This window comes from Pantherophis guttatus, chromosome 17 (assembly GCF_059756535.1).
Source record: "Pantherophis guttatus breed Tessera chromosome 17, ASM5975653v1, whole genome shotgun sequence".
In the NCBI taxonomy this organism is placed as follows: Eukaryota; Metazoa; Chordata; class Lepidosauria; order Squamata; family Colubridae; genus Pantherophis; species Pantherophis guttatus.
Window position 1 is genome coordinate 169,176 of NC_142079.1, and position 13,599 is coordinate 182,774.

Sequence of the window (13,599 nt, forward strand, 5' to 3'; positions counted from 1 at the left end):
GCACAACCCAGCCCCGAGAAGGCCAGGATCCTGGGCCTGGGGCTTGTGGGCCAGCCAAAGAGGACCCGATGCTGGCCTGGATTCTGAGACGTCCCTCTGGGGACCGGCCACTTCAGGGGCAAAGCTGGAGTCAGTCAGCTTCCCAAGAAAGGAGGAAGAACTTGGAATGCCAAGCGAGTGATGGGCTTGTCCGAGCCTCACATTTGGCCTGGAGGTGGGAGACCAGACCAGCCATGGGGGGAATGAGGAGAAAGTGGCCAGGGGGCAAAGCGGCCCAAGGTTTCCTCCCCGAGAGATGTGGCTTTTCCTTTGCGTGTGTTGGGACAGGGCTGCCACCATCGCTGTAGGCTCCGCTGGGCCCAGGGGGCTTCTCAGCTAGAGTCCCACTCTTGTGTGTAGGAGGAAGGAGGTCCTGATCCCCCACCTACCCCACTGACCTGACAGAAGGGGCAGCCCCAAGCACATCTCCCCCGCTGTAGCATGTCTTTGGGGCATGAAGGAGAATGGGGGTGGTGGGGGGAAGTATCTCTGGGCATCAGTCACAGCACAAAGGATTCAGCCCAGCTGGGCAGAGAGAGAACCTTCCTGGTCCAGCTTCACTTTCATCACATGCGCGACTCTAATATCTGTGGGTCCGTCCCCCACTTAGTTTTTGTAAAGACTTTTGTTAGCCCAACTTGTCATGTGTGAGAAGGAAAAAGAGGCTTTTAAATCCATTAGAAAAAAAGGCAAAAGAGCCACCGTGGGATGGGGGCTGGTGTGGGCATGGCAGGAAATGATGGGGAAATTAAAATTCAGCTCCAACAGAAGGCTGCAGCGCTCTTCTCCCAGCATCGATCGGTTCCAGCATTTGACTTTCAACCATGACAAAACTGTGGGCAAATTAATTGTTCTCCAGGATATTAGGCATCAGAGTCCATTAATCCTCTCTGGAGTCAGATGTGCGGTGAATACTAATGTGGGGGGGGGCAGCAATCATGTCATTTGGAGGCTGACTTGATGCTGCTGCTTTGGGGTGGGGGGGGGATGGCTGCTGGAAAAGGGTGAAGAAGCCTCCTGCTCAAGTCAGCCATTTCCTGGGAGAGAAGGCAGCCTTCCTCAAGTGGGGGGGGGGGAGGAGGGGGAGGGGGGCAAGAAAAGGATCAGCCGTTCTCTGTCCCTTGGTGTTTTCTGAGGGAGGGAAGGCTCAGCATCAGGATTCCAAAGAGATCACAAAATCACTGGCTAATTACTCACAAGCCTGCTTCCCTCCCCCCCATCTCCCCCAACCCCCCCACCCCACCCCCCAGTGTGGAGGACAAAGCCTTTGTTCCATTGATTCCTTGCAGCAGGCTGGGTCAACGTTGGTTTAGGGCTCTGGAGGAGCTTCGTTTTAGCCTTGACCAGGAGGAGGAGGAGGCTAGTGGTGGAGCCGTCTCCTTTTGTGCTTCTTCAGTGAGGAAGGTGCCACCCCACAGCAGCCAACGCGGTGGCTTCCCAACAATGTGCCCCACCACAAAGTGGGGAAAGAGCTCCTGCGGGGCTTGTGGAGCGACATCTGTCGGGTGCAGCTGCTGGGAGGGGAGGACGGGGAGGGGAGCGACTAGGGCTCAGGAAGGGCCATCAGCCACATCTGCAGAGTCGGCCCAGGGCCGGCCACAGACTTCCTCCTAGTGGGAGCAGAGTTGCCATCGCCGCCGAGTCACAACTCAGGTTGCAACCTGAGCCCTGGACAGAGAGAGATTCATAGCTGGGTAAACCCCACCTGGGTGCCCGGCATGGGATTGGGGGCTAAAGGCCATCACAACATAACTGCTGGAGCCCAGAGACCCTTAGACCCCCCTCCACCCACTCCCGGCATCCACAGATGGAGGTTGGAGACAATCACCAGGGTTGCTGCCGCTGGTTATTGATTTGTTTCTTTCTTGAAGAGATGCGTAAAGCTGCCCAGCTCAGAATATATGATTCTGGATGAGGTGCATCAGTCAAAATAGAAAGAAAGACATTCTCAGTTGAACAGAAGAAATAGCCTAAAGCCACTTAGCAAACTATAGTCAAACTGGTTCACCCACCAAGAAGACGGAGCAGTGAAGCTCAGTTGCTGAAGGTCAGTGGGAAGGGGAGAAGGACCCCGCGGTGGGCTCTGCCAGGGGGGATGCAGAGCGAGGACAGCTGGCTCTTCCTGGTTAAGGGACTGGGGAGCAGAGTGAGGCCCCCATCCAGGCTCCCGGGAAGCAGCCTTTCTAGGGGCTCTGGAGAAAGGACACGCGACTCAAGCCCCAGATGTGCAGGGGGCCCTTGGCCAGCTCAGCTCCAATATCAGAGTAATATTGGGGAACAGGCCCTCACCCCTCTGCTTGTCTCGGAAAGGGCATTGATTTGCAGCCTTTTTTAAAAAGAATGTTTTCCTAAAATGCCTTGGAGGCCCTGAACTGAGAACTCAAAGCCAGCCAGTCAGATCGCAGGGGAGGCTGCCTGTTCTCTGTTGGGTGGTCTAGAGGGGGCTCAGGGGCTCATGGGCACATCGAAAGGGGTCTCTTGTCATAGCACTCCAAAGCGAAGCGGCAGCAACCGGGCCAGCAAGATGGCCACTGGGCCAACTCAAGGGCTTAGGGACTGCTGGCCCTTCCCCGGGGGAAGAGGAGCTGGGGCTAGAGGGGGGCAATGCTGTGCTGCCCGGGCATCAGGCAGAAGACCCACAGGTTAAGAGCTGGAACCCAATGTGTCTTTGCTCCCTGGTCCTGCTGAAGACCCTCTCCATGAAGTGCATTTTTTGGAGGCTCCTGAGCCTTGACAGCTGCCCCCCCCCCGCCTCATCCCCTGGGTCAAAGGGAGGAGAAAGTTCTTACCGGGAGTCCCAGGACCTCCCGCCCCCCCAGATGTGTAATTTATTTATTTTTTATTTATTTATTTAATTTGTATACCGCCCTTCTGCAACAGGACTCAGGGCGGTGAACAGCCATGGTAAAAATACAACATATAAAATTTAAAAACAATTTAAAAAACATTAAATACTTTTGGCCGTCAATTTAAAAATAACCCAATTAAAACCAATTATAAATTTAAAACCGTAAGGATGGGGTCAAGCCAGCCCGGCTAGATGGAATAGATGTGTTTTCAGGGCCCGACGAAAAGTCCGGAGGTCTGGTATCGTGCGTATCTCTGGGGGTAGGTTGTTCCAGAGGGCAGGTGCCACCACAGAGAAGGCTCTCCCCCTGGGGGTCGCCAGCCGACATTGTCTGGCCGACAGCACCCTGAGGAGGCCCTCTCTGTGTGAGCGAACTGGCCGGTGGGAGGCTATTGGCGGCAGAAGGCGGTCTCATAGATACCCCGGCCCTAAGCCATGGGTATGGGTAATGGGTTTCTTCTGCACCAACTAAGATAAGCTCTCTCAACCCAGTCACCTATTTTCTTGTCAAAAGCATTTGGACAAAAGTTAATTTGAATAAAACTCTATTTTTCAAAAGAGTTTTCTATTTGAAGTCATAAAGCTTTTTTTCTTCTTTTCCCTTTTTAAAGCAGACCTGGGCAATCTGGAGCTAATGCAGACCAGAGCAGCAGCGGTAAGTGTGCCCCCCCCCCCAGCAAAGTAGTGCCAGCTGCAGCACCATTCCTGGGCACCCTTTGCCAGAGTGCACGTGCCTTGCCCAGGAACCGTGAGGGTTCCCCTTCCCAGAAAGTGCCAGAGACTCTCCTTTGCCACCGTGCCAACCCTGAGCCCTTGCTACCCCAGTCCAGGCTAAGGGCTGCTCTCAGTTCCAAGCCTGGGAGAACAGCGCTGTTCTCGGGGCTTCTCCCTGGAAGAATGAAAGATGGTGGGACATTCAAACTGGAATTTTCCACTTGGTTGTGGACAGAAATCTGTGGGTGGAAACCGCTTTGGCTTAGTGCAAATGCACCACAAAGGAGGGTGGTGCATTAAGGGGCATTTTGGTACCAGACAAGCAAACCTTTCCAGATCGGCTGCAGGGAGAGTGGGGCATTAAGCTTTTTTAAAAAAACTTACTCTGTTCCTTTGCAGCTCAGAAGGAGCATCTGAACGGAGCCAACTTCCTTCCAAGAAAATATAACAAAGCAAATCAAAAAAGTGTGTGCAAATTAGGGCCTGGTTTGCATAGGTTTTCAATTTGAATGCTCCTTCCCCTGAGACTCTGCAGCGTTTGCCTTTTGTTGGAAGTTCAGCAGTTGCTGTCCGTCACGGAGGGCATATTTTAAGGGGAGGCTGTCACATGCAAAGAGCCTTTCTCTCCCCCCCCAGCTCTCCTTCCTTCCGCAGGAGGAACAAGGGAGCTTCTGAGCCTCAAGAAGGAACAGTGGTGATCCTGCTTTAGGCCACGGGATGCCTGGGGCAGCTCCTCCCTGGCAAGAGAGCCACTGTGAGGACAGACCCCAAAGGGAGAGGAGGCCATCGTGAAGGGAGGCCCCCAGCTGCACCTGGAGAGGAAGTGGCCCAGCCAAAGCAGCAATGGGGCAAGGCCGCCCTGGGGCAGATGTGACCAGCGGAAGCGACCAGGGAGGCCCCAGGCTGGAGTTGAAGCAGGAAGCTGTGGTGGCCCAGCAGAGCAGAAGCTGCAACTTTGGTGAAAGAACAGGTGGGCCCCCTTCAGAGCAATCAACATCACATAAAATGTTTGGCCTTTAGATTGACGTCTGGTTGAAATCTCTGTGCCTATTCCCCCTCCTCAAGGCCTCCATCCAGGTGCACCTATCAGTTTTTTTCACTTCCCTCCATCCAGGTGCTGCACAGAAACAACCTCTCCTCCTCCTCCTCGCCTTAAAGAAAGCTGACCCCAACCAAAGGCCAAACCCACTCCTGGTGAGTCCCAGAGAAGCCCTTCCATTGCAGCCCTGAAATGAAGACTTCTGAGGCTGTCCCTGGGATGGTCCGGTTGCCCTCCCACTGCTCCCCCTTCCCCTCTGTCTTGCAGATGAAAGGGCAAATGTGAATGCAAAAAGCAGCCGGCTGGAGCAAGCTCTCCTGTCCTAAGAAGTCCCACCAGCCTGACGTCATGGGGCCCAGGGCAGCTGAAGCTCCTAGCAAAATTCTGGCAGGCGAGCAGCGCTGGTTGGCTGGCTGGTCGGTTGGCTCTTCCGGCCTTTGCATCTGTTTTCCTTTGTGGTTTGTTAAAGCGTTTATTAGCCATTACTTCCATATCGCCAATTGATGAGGCTTCCACATTTCTCCCCATGCAAATTGACTGTGGATGGATGAGCCTCTAGATCAGGTTAATTTCTATCTTCCCGGAGCCCCTTCCAAGGTTGTTTGGGTTGGGGTTTCCCTAGAAAGACCACCCAATTTCCCTAGTGCATGTCCATCTCTAGATCGGCTGGCCGGGAGAGGCTGAGAACACTGGAGCCTTTGACTGGCCAGCCGTGGCCTGAGTGAGAAGAGGAGCTGAGAGAAACAGGCAGATTTGCATCCAGCTGTGTCAATGTTTTTGGTTTCACTGGCTGAGGCCCTGGATTTGAACCCGGGCCAAGACAAGCTGTGCTTGCGTTGTTTTTGGCTTTGCCTCCCGGCTGAGGAATGTCAGCATCACTTTCAAAATATGATGCCTTGTAATTTTGGACCGCAGGATGGAAACGGAGCTGCTGGGCGCTTGCTCTCCTTCCAGCTCCTCCACTTGCCCAGGCAGGGGTGAGGGAGGGATCCTGTGTTTCTGGTCCACTTGGGCCTTAGCAGGAAGCAGGGATTGGAGGAAGGCCCTTGCTGGCCTCTGGGGGGGGGAGAGTGGCCGTGTGACGAGCACCCCTCCCTGCCAACGGGCATGCCCAGAAACAGCATCCAAAGTCCAGATGTTCTGCCAGGGGTGTTTTTGCACAGGGGGAAATTGCCACTTGATAGGTGCCTCTCAGGGCCGGATTTAGATGAAAAGAGGCCCTAGGCTATTCCACTTATGAGGCCCTTTCACCTATAGTGAAAGTGTAATTTTAATTTTGCTAACAATTTGAATGTAGGCCCCTCTTGATCTTGAGGCCCTAGGCTGAAGCCTAGTTAGCCTATAGGAAAATCCGGCCCTGGTGCCTCTCCTTAGAGCTCATTAAGCTGTGATGTGATTCGCTTGCAGGTCTAGTGCAGGTTTAAAGCACGGGCAGGACACACACATGGGGACACACACACACGAGCATCAGTCTGACACATCCAGGAGTCCATGCAGATCCAACCTGGCCCAGCCAGTTGAGCTACAGGAGTTTGCGAGTCTGAGCTGCTTCTGCCCTGGTTGTCCTTCAAGCTGCCCTGGCCAAGTCTTTGGATGGGAAGGGTCAAGAAAAGGGGAGGGGCTGCCCTCTTGGATCTGGGTCAGGAAAGCACTGCTTCCCCATATCCACAGCACTCTCTAGGAAGGAAAACCTGAACCCAGAAGTCTGGAGAGCCTCTGGCTGAATGGCCCCCAGGTGCTTTTTCAAAAGGCAATTGGGATATTTGCTTCCTTCAGGAAGAAGAACAAAATGTTTCACTTGTCATCCAAGAAGCTTCATCAGTTGTGATGGTGGCGGGGAGGGTAAATGGAAGGATAGCTACTGACAGTTGAGACCTATCCTTCCCATGGAGACGGGAAGGTGGGGGGTACAGGGCTTTTGCGACACCTTGACCTCATCCCAGGAGCAGGAAGGCTGAGTCTTGTTTGTGGCAATCTTGCTTTTCAGAGATTGGAAGGATGCAGCCCACCTGGAGGGATGAGTCAAGCAGGAGGGCCTGATCGTCCCTCCCTGCCACGTTGGGAGAAGGCACCAAATATGTTCCACTGAGCAAGCGCTGCTCTTGTGATGAAGGGGGAAGATTTGAGAAACAGGCACCATCTATAAATAGAGCTGGGTGGGCACATGGGAATTCCAGAGAGCCCAGACCTGAGCAACAGCTGCCTTCTGAAGAAGATGGAGCTCTCCTCTCAGTCACTGCTAGGAAAAATATCCAGGGATGGGGAGGAATAAAGGAAACTAGGCTTTCTGGGAACAGATGAGGCAGAGGCCTGCAGCAACCCTTGGCAGAAGATTCCACGCTGGGTTTCCAGCACCTCAAGTTATGGGGCCTCGCAGAGGAAGCATCTTAACGTGATAAGGAGCCCCAAGGGAGGCTGGAGATGCCAGCCCAGAGGAACTGAAGAGAAGGCCTCTTCCACTGGTGCAAAATGTGGGCAGAGCAGCCGTCCGAAGGCCCTGCGCTGCCCTGGAAATGGAGTGAGGAAGGAGGAGGACTTCGGTGGATGGGCTAAAGGAATGCCCCGAGGCCTGCAAGGAAAGCCACAGGGAGGGGTAGAAGACGGAGGCATCAATTCAGAAGAACCTCCGCCAAGCAAGGTGGCATTTCCAGGCTCTGCTCTTGTAATGGCCTTGCCTTGCCCAGCCCTGGCCCCACCCTCCCCTCTAGCCTTGCACAGCGCCCCCCACAGATTCCCCGATGTGGCTCAGCAGATGGAGTCAGCTCTCTTTCCAGCACTCTGCAGGCCCATCTTCTGCAGGAGAAGCTGCCAACCCCTAGCCCAGCTTTCCCTCCAGTGCAAATGGCTGCATTTTCACAGGCTGCGCCCCCAGCCCCCTTCTTGTCTTGTGCAGAGTGGAGGGAGTCCCTCAGCCCAGCCGGCAAAGCAACTGCATGACATGCTCCATCATGTAGGACAAATCAGACGCTCCCGCCATAAATCTACCACTAAATCACTCTGTTGGCACATCTCATGCTGGGAAAGCCGAAAGAGGAAATAATCAGGCCTCAAGTTGCCGATCATCACGATGGCTGCAGGAGCCTCTGCTGCCAGCCAGGTGTGGGCAGGGGCACCTCTGAAGGACCACAGCTGCTGATCTGAGTCTTGCCTTGACCTCAGGGGCCAAGGGGCCCTTCAACCCCAGGTGGGCAAACAGGATGCCAGTGCCCACACACCTCCCCCCAGGGCCCCTGAGCAAGTTTGTCCTCTCCCCAGTTCCCTGCTGCCATTTCTCCCTACAGGCTTAGAAGCAGGTTGGAGAGGCTGCCTTAGGTGCCTTACAGAACTACAACTCCCAGGTGTATAATAACCTGTTACGGGACCACCACAATGTGGCACAGAAGCAGCCTGGCAGAGCAGTTAGATAGCTTTGATCTCAGTTACTGTGCAGTTCTGCCACCCACCCATGGCTGTGGATTGAGGAATTGTTCAGTAGGGCGGTGCAATACTACACTTTCTGATAAATTAAGGGTAATTATGCTGGCCCTGGTTTAAAAGAAAAAATGGGGGTGGGGGGAGGACCAAACTGTGAGCATGTGCAGTGCAGTCTTTAAGCTTGATGAAATCATCTCAGCTGTGGGAACCAAGGGAAGCAGCTTTCCCCTGTTCTGAGGTTAAGAATGACATCTTGAGAACCAGGCCCAGTTTGTTGTTGTAACATTGAGTTTGAAGGGCAATCAGGGTGCGATTGTAGCCCTGCCTGCACAGCTCGGAGGGTGACTGAAGGCTTCTTTTCAAAGATGGAAGCCAAGTGGGTAGGCAGACCTGGCCACTCTCCAGATGGGCACCAGTGGCCCCTGCGTTCTCAGGGCTGGGTTCAGGGCCAGACCCCAGGATTTGCTCCTTGCTGCATCACTTGGCTTGGGTAGTGTCTAGGGTGCTGCTTTGTGAGTGCATTAGCGGCTGGCACCCAGTTCTAGGAAGAGAAGCTATGTGTGAAGAGGCAGCCCCGATGTGGGTGAGGGTGGGCACTGGTTTCTAGCTGTGTTCTCGGAGGAGGCGGAAGCTGCCTGGCCCTGGGCCTCTCCAAGAGCACAATTGCTGGTCCGGCACTCTCCCTCCCTGTCCATCCCCCCCCCTCTGCTGATCTGGGTGCCAAAACCTGAAGCTGAAGGGGGAGGGAAGATTGAGGGGATAAACCGCTTTTGTGGGGTGGGGGGAGAAGAGCCAGAAAGCCTGTAAGTGCATTTGCATACTCTGAGCTTAATTCTCTGAGGGTATGCAAATATATGCAAACAGCAATCCAGCGAGAGTCAGAAATAGCAGAGAACATTAAAATCACCCTACTTGAATATTGTTTTATGCAAACGATGTACGTGCGCAGTGTGTCATTTATTTAAATAGAAGCAATGTCAGCAGGCTGGTTATTTACCCTTCCAACAATCTTAGGAAGCCCAGGAAAAAAAGCACCAACAACTTGTCTGAAATAGGTGCTGTGAATGCAAAACCCCACAGGCCAAGGAAGAGACTTGGTGGGAAGGGAGAGCATGGCACACACAGACCCTCTTCCAGCAGGGCAATTGTGTCTATTTCCATGCATGGGCCACATTAATCACTGGAACAATAATAGCAATAAGCCCTTCTCATGATCCAAGATCAGCCAAATCCCAGGAAGAAAAAGACCATAGAAACACTTTGCTGACGTGCCTGTTATCCCAATATCTCAGCAGGTGAATTGAATGTGCGCAGACAGCACTGGGAGTGACTCTCTCCCTCAGGTTGCTTTTACCCCCGAGGGTCAGTCCAGGCCCTGAGCTCCTTCAGCTTTTCCCCATGCTGCCCTTCAGACTCCACTCTCTGGTGGAGGTCCAGCCCTCTTTCAGCGCTGTTCCCCAGGCTTTCTAGTTAAGTTTTAATATAGTGCATTGCTACTATTCTGCAGTAAAAATTAAGGAGTGCAAATCACTTTTCACTAAATGATGATACCAACACCTCAAGGAAATGGTGCGAGGTTGGATTCCCTCAGCCCCCCCTCTGCCGTCTGCTTCAAGCAGAGAGAGATGTCCTGAGGGCCCGGGTCAGTGCCCAAGGTGCCATGGGCCAAGGCTCTGGTCCAGGATGGACGTCTGACTCCGTCATTCGGGGTGGCTGTCAGCAGCAAGGAGGGATGTGGCCTCTTTCAATTGCGCCTGTGCCAAGGGCTGAGGGGGGGGGGTGTAGTACCATCCTCCAAGCTTCTTCTGCCCCAACCTTTTCTTGGTTTCGTCCCTGCTTTTCTCAGGGTGCAAGACGCTGGGGAACCTTTCCCTGGGGGGCTGCCTTTGTTGAGGATGTTTCCTGAGCACGCCCAATGGGAGGCCCAGCCAAGGGTGCCGTGAGAGAGAGAGAGCGGGAGGAGGCCTCTCCCAGGCCTTTGTGTGTGCACGCCCAGCCTTGCGCTTTGCAACACCCATTCAACAGCTGGCGGCCCCAGCTCTGCCTCTGTGTGCTGTTGGTGCTTCTCCCTTCCCAAGCTGAGGATCGATGGAGCCTGGCAGTCCTGGGAGCCCTGGGCTGCTTCTTGGGCTTCTCCCAGGGTTCTCGGTGTTGGAGGCCATTGAATGGGATGTGGCGTACTGTGGGATTGCACAGGGAGGCCAGGCAGCAAAAGGAAATCCCTCCTGGGATAAGCAGCCAGATGAAATGACAGCTTTGAGCAAAAATGTGCTCACGGGGCGGGGGGGGAGGGGGGAGAGAGGAATGGAGGTTTTCTCTTCACAGGAAGCTTTCCAAGGAACTCTTCAGACAAAAAGGAGGGGCGCTTTTCCTTTTGCAGAACCACTCAGTTTGTGTCAGCCTGAAGCATTGGCCCAAGTCCCCCTTTCTCCCCCTATCCTGAACACCCGTCTCTATGCCACCCTTGGAGGTCAGTCCAAAGGAGAGGCTCTGCAGAGCTCCCTGCCTGCAGGGGCGGCATCCATACCCATTACACCCACCCACCCCTTTTTCCAGAGCAGCCAGGAGAAGTGCAAAGCCGGGACGGGGAAAGAGCACAGCTTGCAGAGTGGCTGAGTCTCTGGGCAGGCCTTTTTCTGGGCTGAAGGCTCAGCAGAAGGATCGCTCCCCCATCCGCAATTTCTCTATTCCTCCAGAGATCAGATCCCTAGTCGGCTGAGGCCCTGCAGAAAAGCGCTGCTCAGATTGAAGGACTACCATGGCCGCCTTGGAGTCCCTGTGCTCTGCTGGGGCCCTCGTGGCAATGGCTTCCCGGACCCCCACATTCCTGTCCACATTGATTGGCAGGTCATGGCACTCCGAGCCTCTGACTGGCAGCCAGAGCTGCTCCTTCCCCGCCATGAGTCTTTGGTGGTGTTCCCATGCACAGGCAGGGCTGGCTTCTCTGGGATAGAGAGCAACCTTGCCCCCCTCCCTCTCTCCCTCCCCCCTTGGCAGGAGTTCAGCACCTCTTTCTGCTGTTCCGAGGGGCCCTCCTGCATCTGAAAAGGCAGCTGGGGGAGGGCCCGGGAAGGCGAGCCTTTGTGCCTGAATAGACAAAGGCCCTTGGCTGGGAGCCTTCTGGATTTCATTTGCAAGCCCTGCCCACTCACTCACCCCCACGGAGCAAAATGCATGGGGCTTCAGCCTTCCCCCAACCCTCAACCCTGGGCTTCGGTGGCCTCTTTGGTCTCTCTGGAGCAGAAACCCAAGAAGGCAGAGGTGTGGGGAATTCTGGGCTGCCCTTGTCAGCTTCCGCCCATGTTGAATAGCTGGTTGCTGGAGCCACGGAGCGGGGCTTGGCTCTCAGCCCCTTCTTTGTTCCCAGCCACTGGGCTTGCCCAGTGGGCTATAAGGAGGCGGTGGGCAACCTCCTCAGGCACAGCTGCTTCAAAACAACCAGTGTTGGCATTTGGGAGATTTATTTCTACATCTCACTTTCTACAAAGAGAAAGCTAAGAAAACTTTTTGCAGCCTTCCTTGCTCTGCCTTTTCGAGACCCTGCTGACATTTTGTCTCAGTTTCATGTAATATTTCCCCCTGAGTGTTATTTGGATCCCTGCAACTCCCTGGAAGTCCTCTGAAACATGGGTGGGTGAAGAAGTGACAGATGTCCCAGCCAGCCAGATGTTTTGCTGGGCACACAGATCCCCCTCCCCGGCACACACAGCACCAACTTGGGGTGTGGTCAGGTTTCTCTGGCAGCCACAAGAGGCAGCTGTCTGAAATGGGCTGATTCATTCCGAGGCTACACCAGGTGCCAGAGGTGGCCAACCAAGCCGCCAGCGAGGAGCCCTCTGCTCTGCGGTCCAAGGAAGCCTCCGCTGGGAGGCACGGCTGGGTCTGATGGGGAATGTCAGGCCTTTTGTTCCCCCTTTGGCTCAAGGCATCGTCTCTGCCTTGAGTGGCAGCTGCAGAATGGCGTCTCAGCTCAAGGACCAAATTTACAGCCCTAAATTCTTCTTTCTTCAGGATGGTTAATTATCTTAATTACTTTTATTATCTTTTATCTTTTAAGATCCTAAATTGCTTATTTCTACTCATGTAGCCAAAGGGGGTTGTGTTTATTTTCTTACTGGTGCAAAGGCAGCAACAGACACAGTTATGTGGGACACATGAACAGAACTTTGATTTATAACAGGCCTCCTCCTTGGGATTTTAATTGTGATAAAGAGAGAGAGTGAAAACAAACTTTGGTGAAATATAGATCGAAGTGACGGCAAGACAAATTCTCTCATTTACCCTGCCCTAGCTTGAGTCCAAACAGAAAGAAAAAACCCCATCTGAATGCATTTGGGGATTTAACACCTTCACCTGCTAATCTTTTAAGTTAAATGGTGGTCGTGCCAATGTCCACACATAATGTAACTAGTTTATTTGGCAAACTGGCATGTGGCAAATGAAGCCTTTTGCTTTTCATGCTTCTCTACTACAAAGCAACAGCAAAGACCCCGGAGGGAGAGCTAAGCAAGCCAGCACCCGTCTGGTGTGGACAGCAGGGGGATGGTTCAGACTCCCATGGTTGCCCAGGTCCTGTGGGCCACTTCAGCCCCCCCCACCCCGTCCCCCCCCCACTCCCACCTCTGGCTCTTGTTTCTCTCCTGTCAAGCTTGGCTGCTTTTGCTTTTATTCCCCCTCAGGTTAGGAATTGGGGGTGGGGGAATTGAGCCTCCTGCTGTTTCTGAATAACTCTCCTGCGGCCTCCTTGGCACGCCCATCGCCATCCCTTTCCCAGGGGGGCTGTTTCCCCCCCCCTATTTTGTTTCATTTGGAAACAGGACTCAACTCTTTGGAGACCAAAAGCCCGAGGCAGAGGCCAGGCCAGGATGGGATACAGAGGAGATAAGGAGTGCCATTAGCTGACCTCCTCAAAGGCTCCCAGGCAGACTCTCCTGCCACATCAGTGAGGCAGGCCCCACTTCCAAGAGGAGGGGAACAGGTCCTCTCCCCACCTCATGGAAGGACTGTTTAGAGAGTTCCATGTTGGACCTCGTGAGGTGAGAACTTTGGGGATTGCAGCAATGGGGAGGGGAGGGGGCCAATTAAGCAAACTAAGGGTGGTGGTGGGGGGGGCTCCTGCCGCAACCTCCCTCCTGGAGCCACCTGAGCTGCACCCTCTGGCTGAGTTCCTTGTCCCCTTACCCAGCCAGAGGGTGCCAGGCTCCCTTCTGCAATTGATCCTCACCACCAGGAAGGTCTCCCTGGGGGTGGGGGGAGAGGGTATCAGAGATGTGGTCAACCCTGGCCCAAGCTCACATCAAGATACCCCCCCCCCCAAAATGTAAGTGCTCCCTGCCCACCCCCCATGGTGGCTGCCTGGAGGACCTGCTTTTTTCCACTCTGGGGTGGAAATGATTGTGATGAATCTCTCCCATCGGAGCCCATGAATGACTCCCAGCAGCTGCCTTTGAAAGCTGCACTCTCCATCTCCTTTGGCCACTGGGCCCTGCAGCCCTGTCCTCCCCCCTGCAGAAAAGGCTCGCCTCCACCACCCAGGCGCTGCCCA

The 13,599-nt window shown here is 54.3% G+C and overlaps 1 long non-coding RNA gene across 1 annotated transcript; it reads left to right on the forward strand.

Moving 5' to 3' along the window:
- Window positions 1–1,385: 1,385 nt before the first annotated feature.
- LOC117672309 (uncharacterized) lies at window positions 1,386–8,990 on the forward strand. The gene is made up of 4 exons (XR_015730279.1): window positions 1,386–2,086; window positions 3,499–4,571; window positions 4,716–4,795; window positions 4,908–8,990. It is a non-coding gene; the product is annotated as an uncharacterized LOC117672309 (long non-coding RNA).
- Window positions 8,991–13,599: the final 4,609 nt, after the last annotated feature.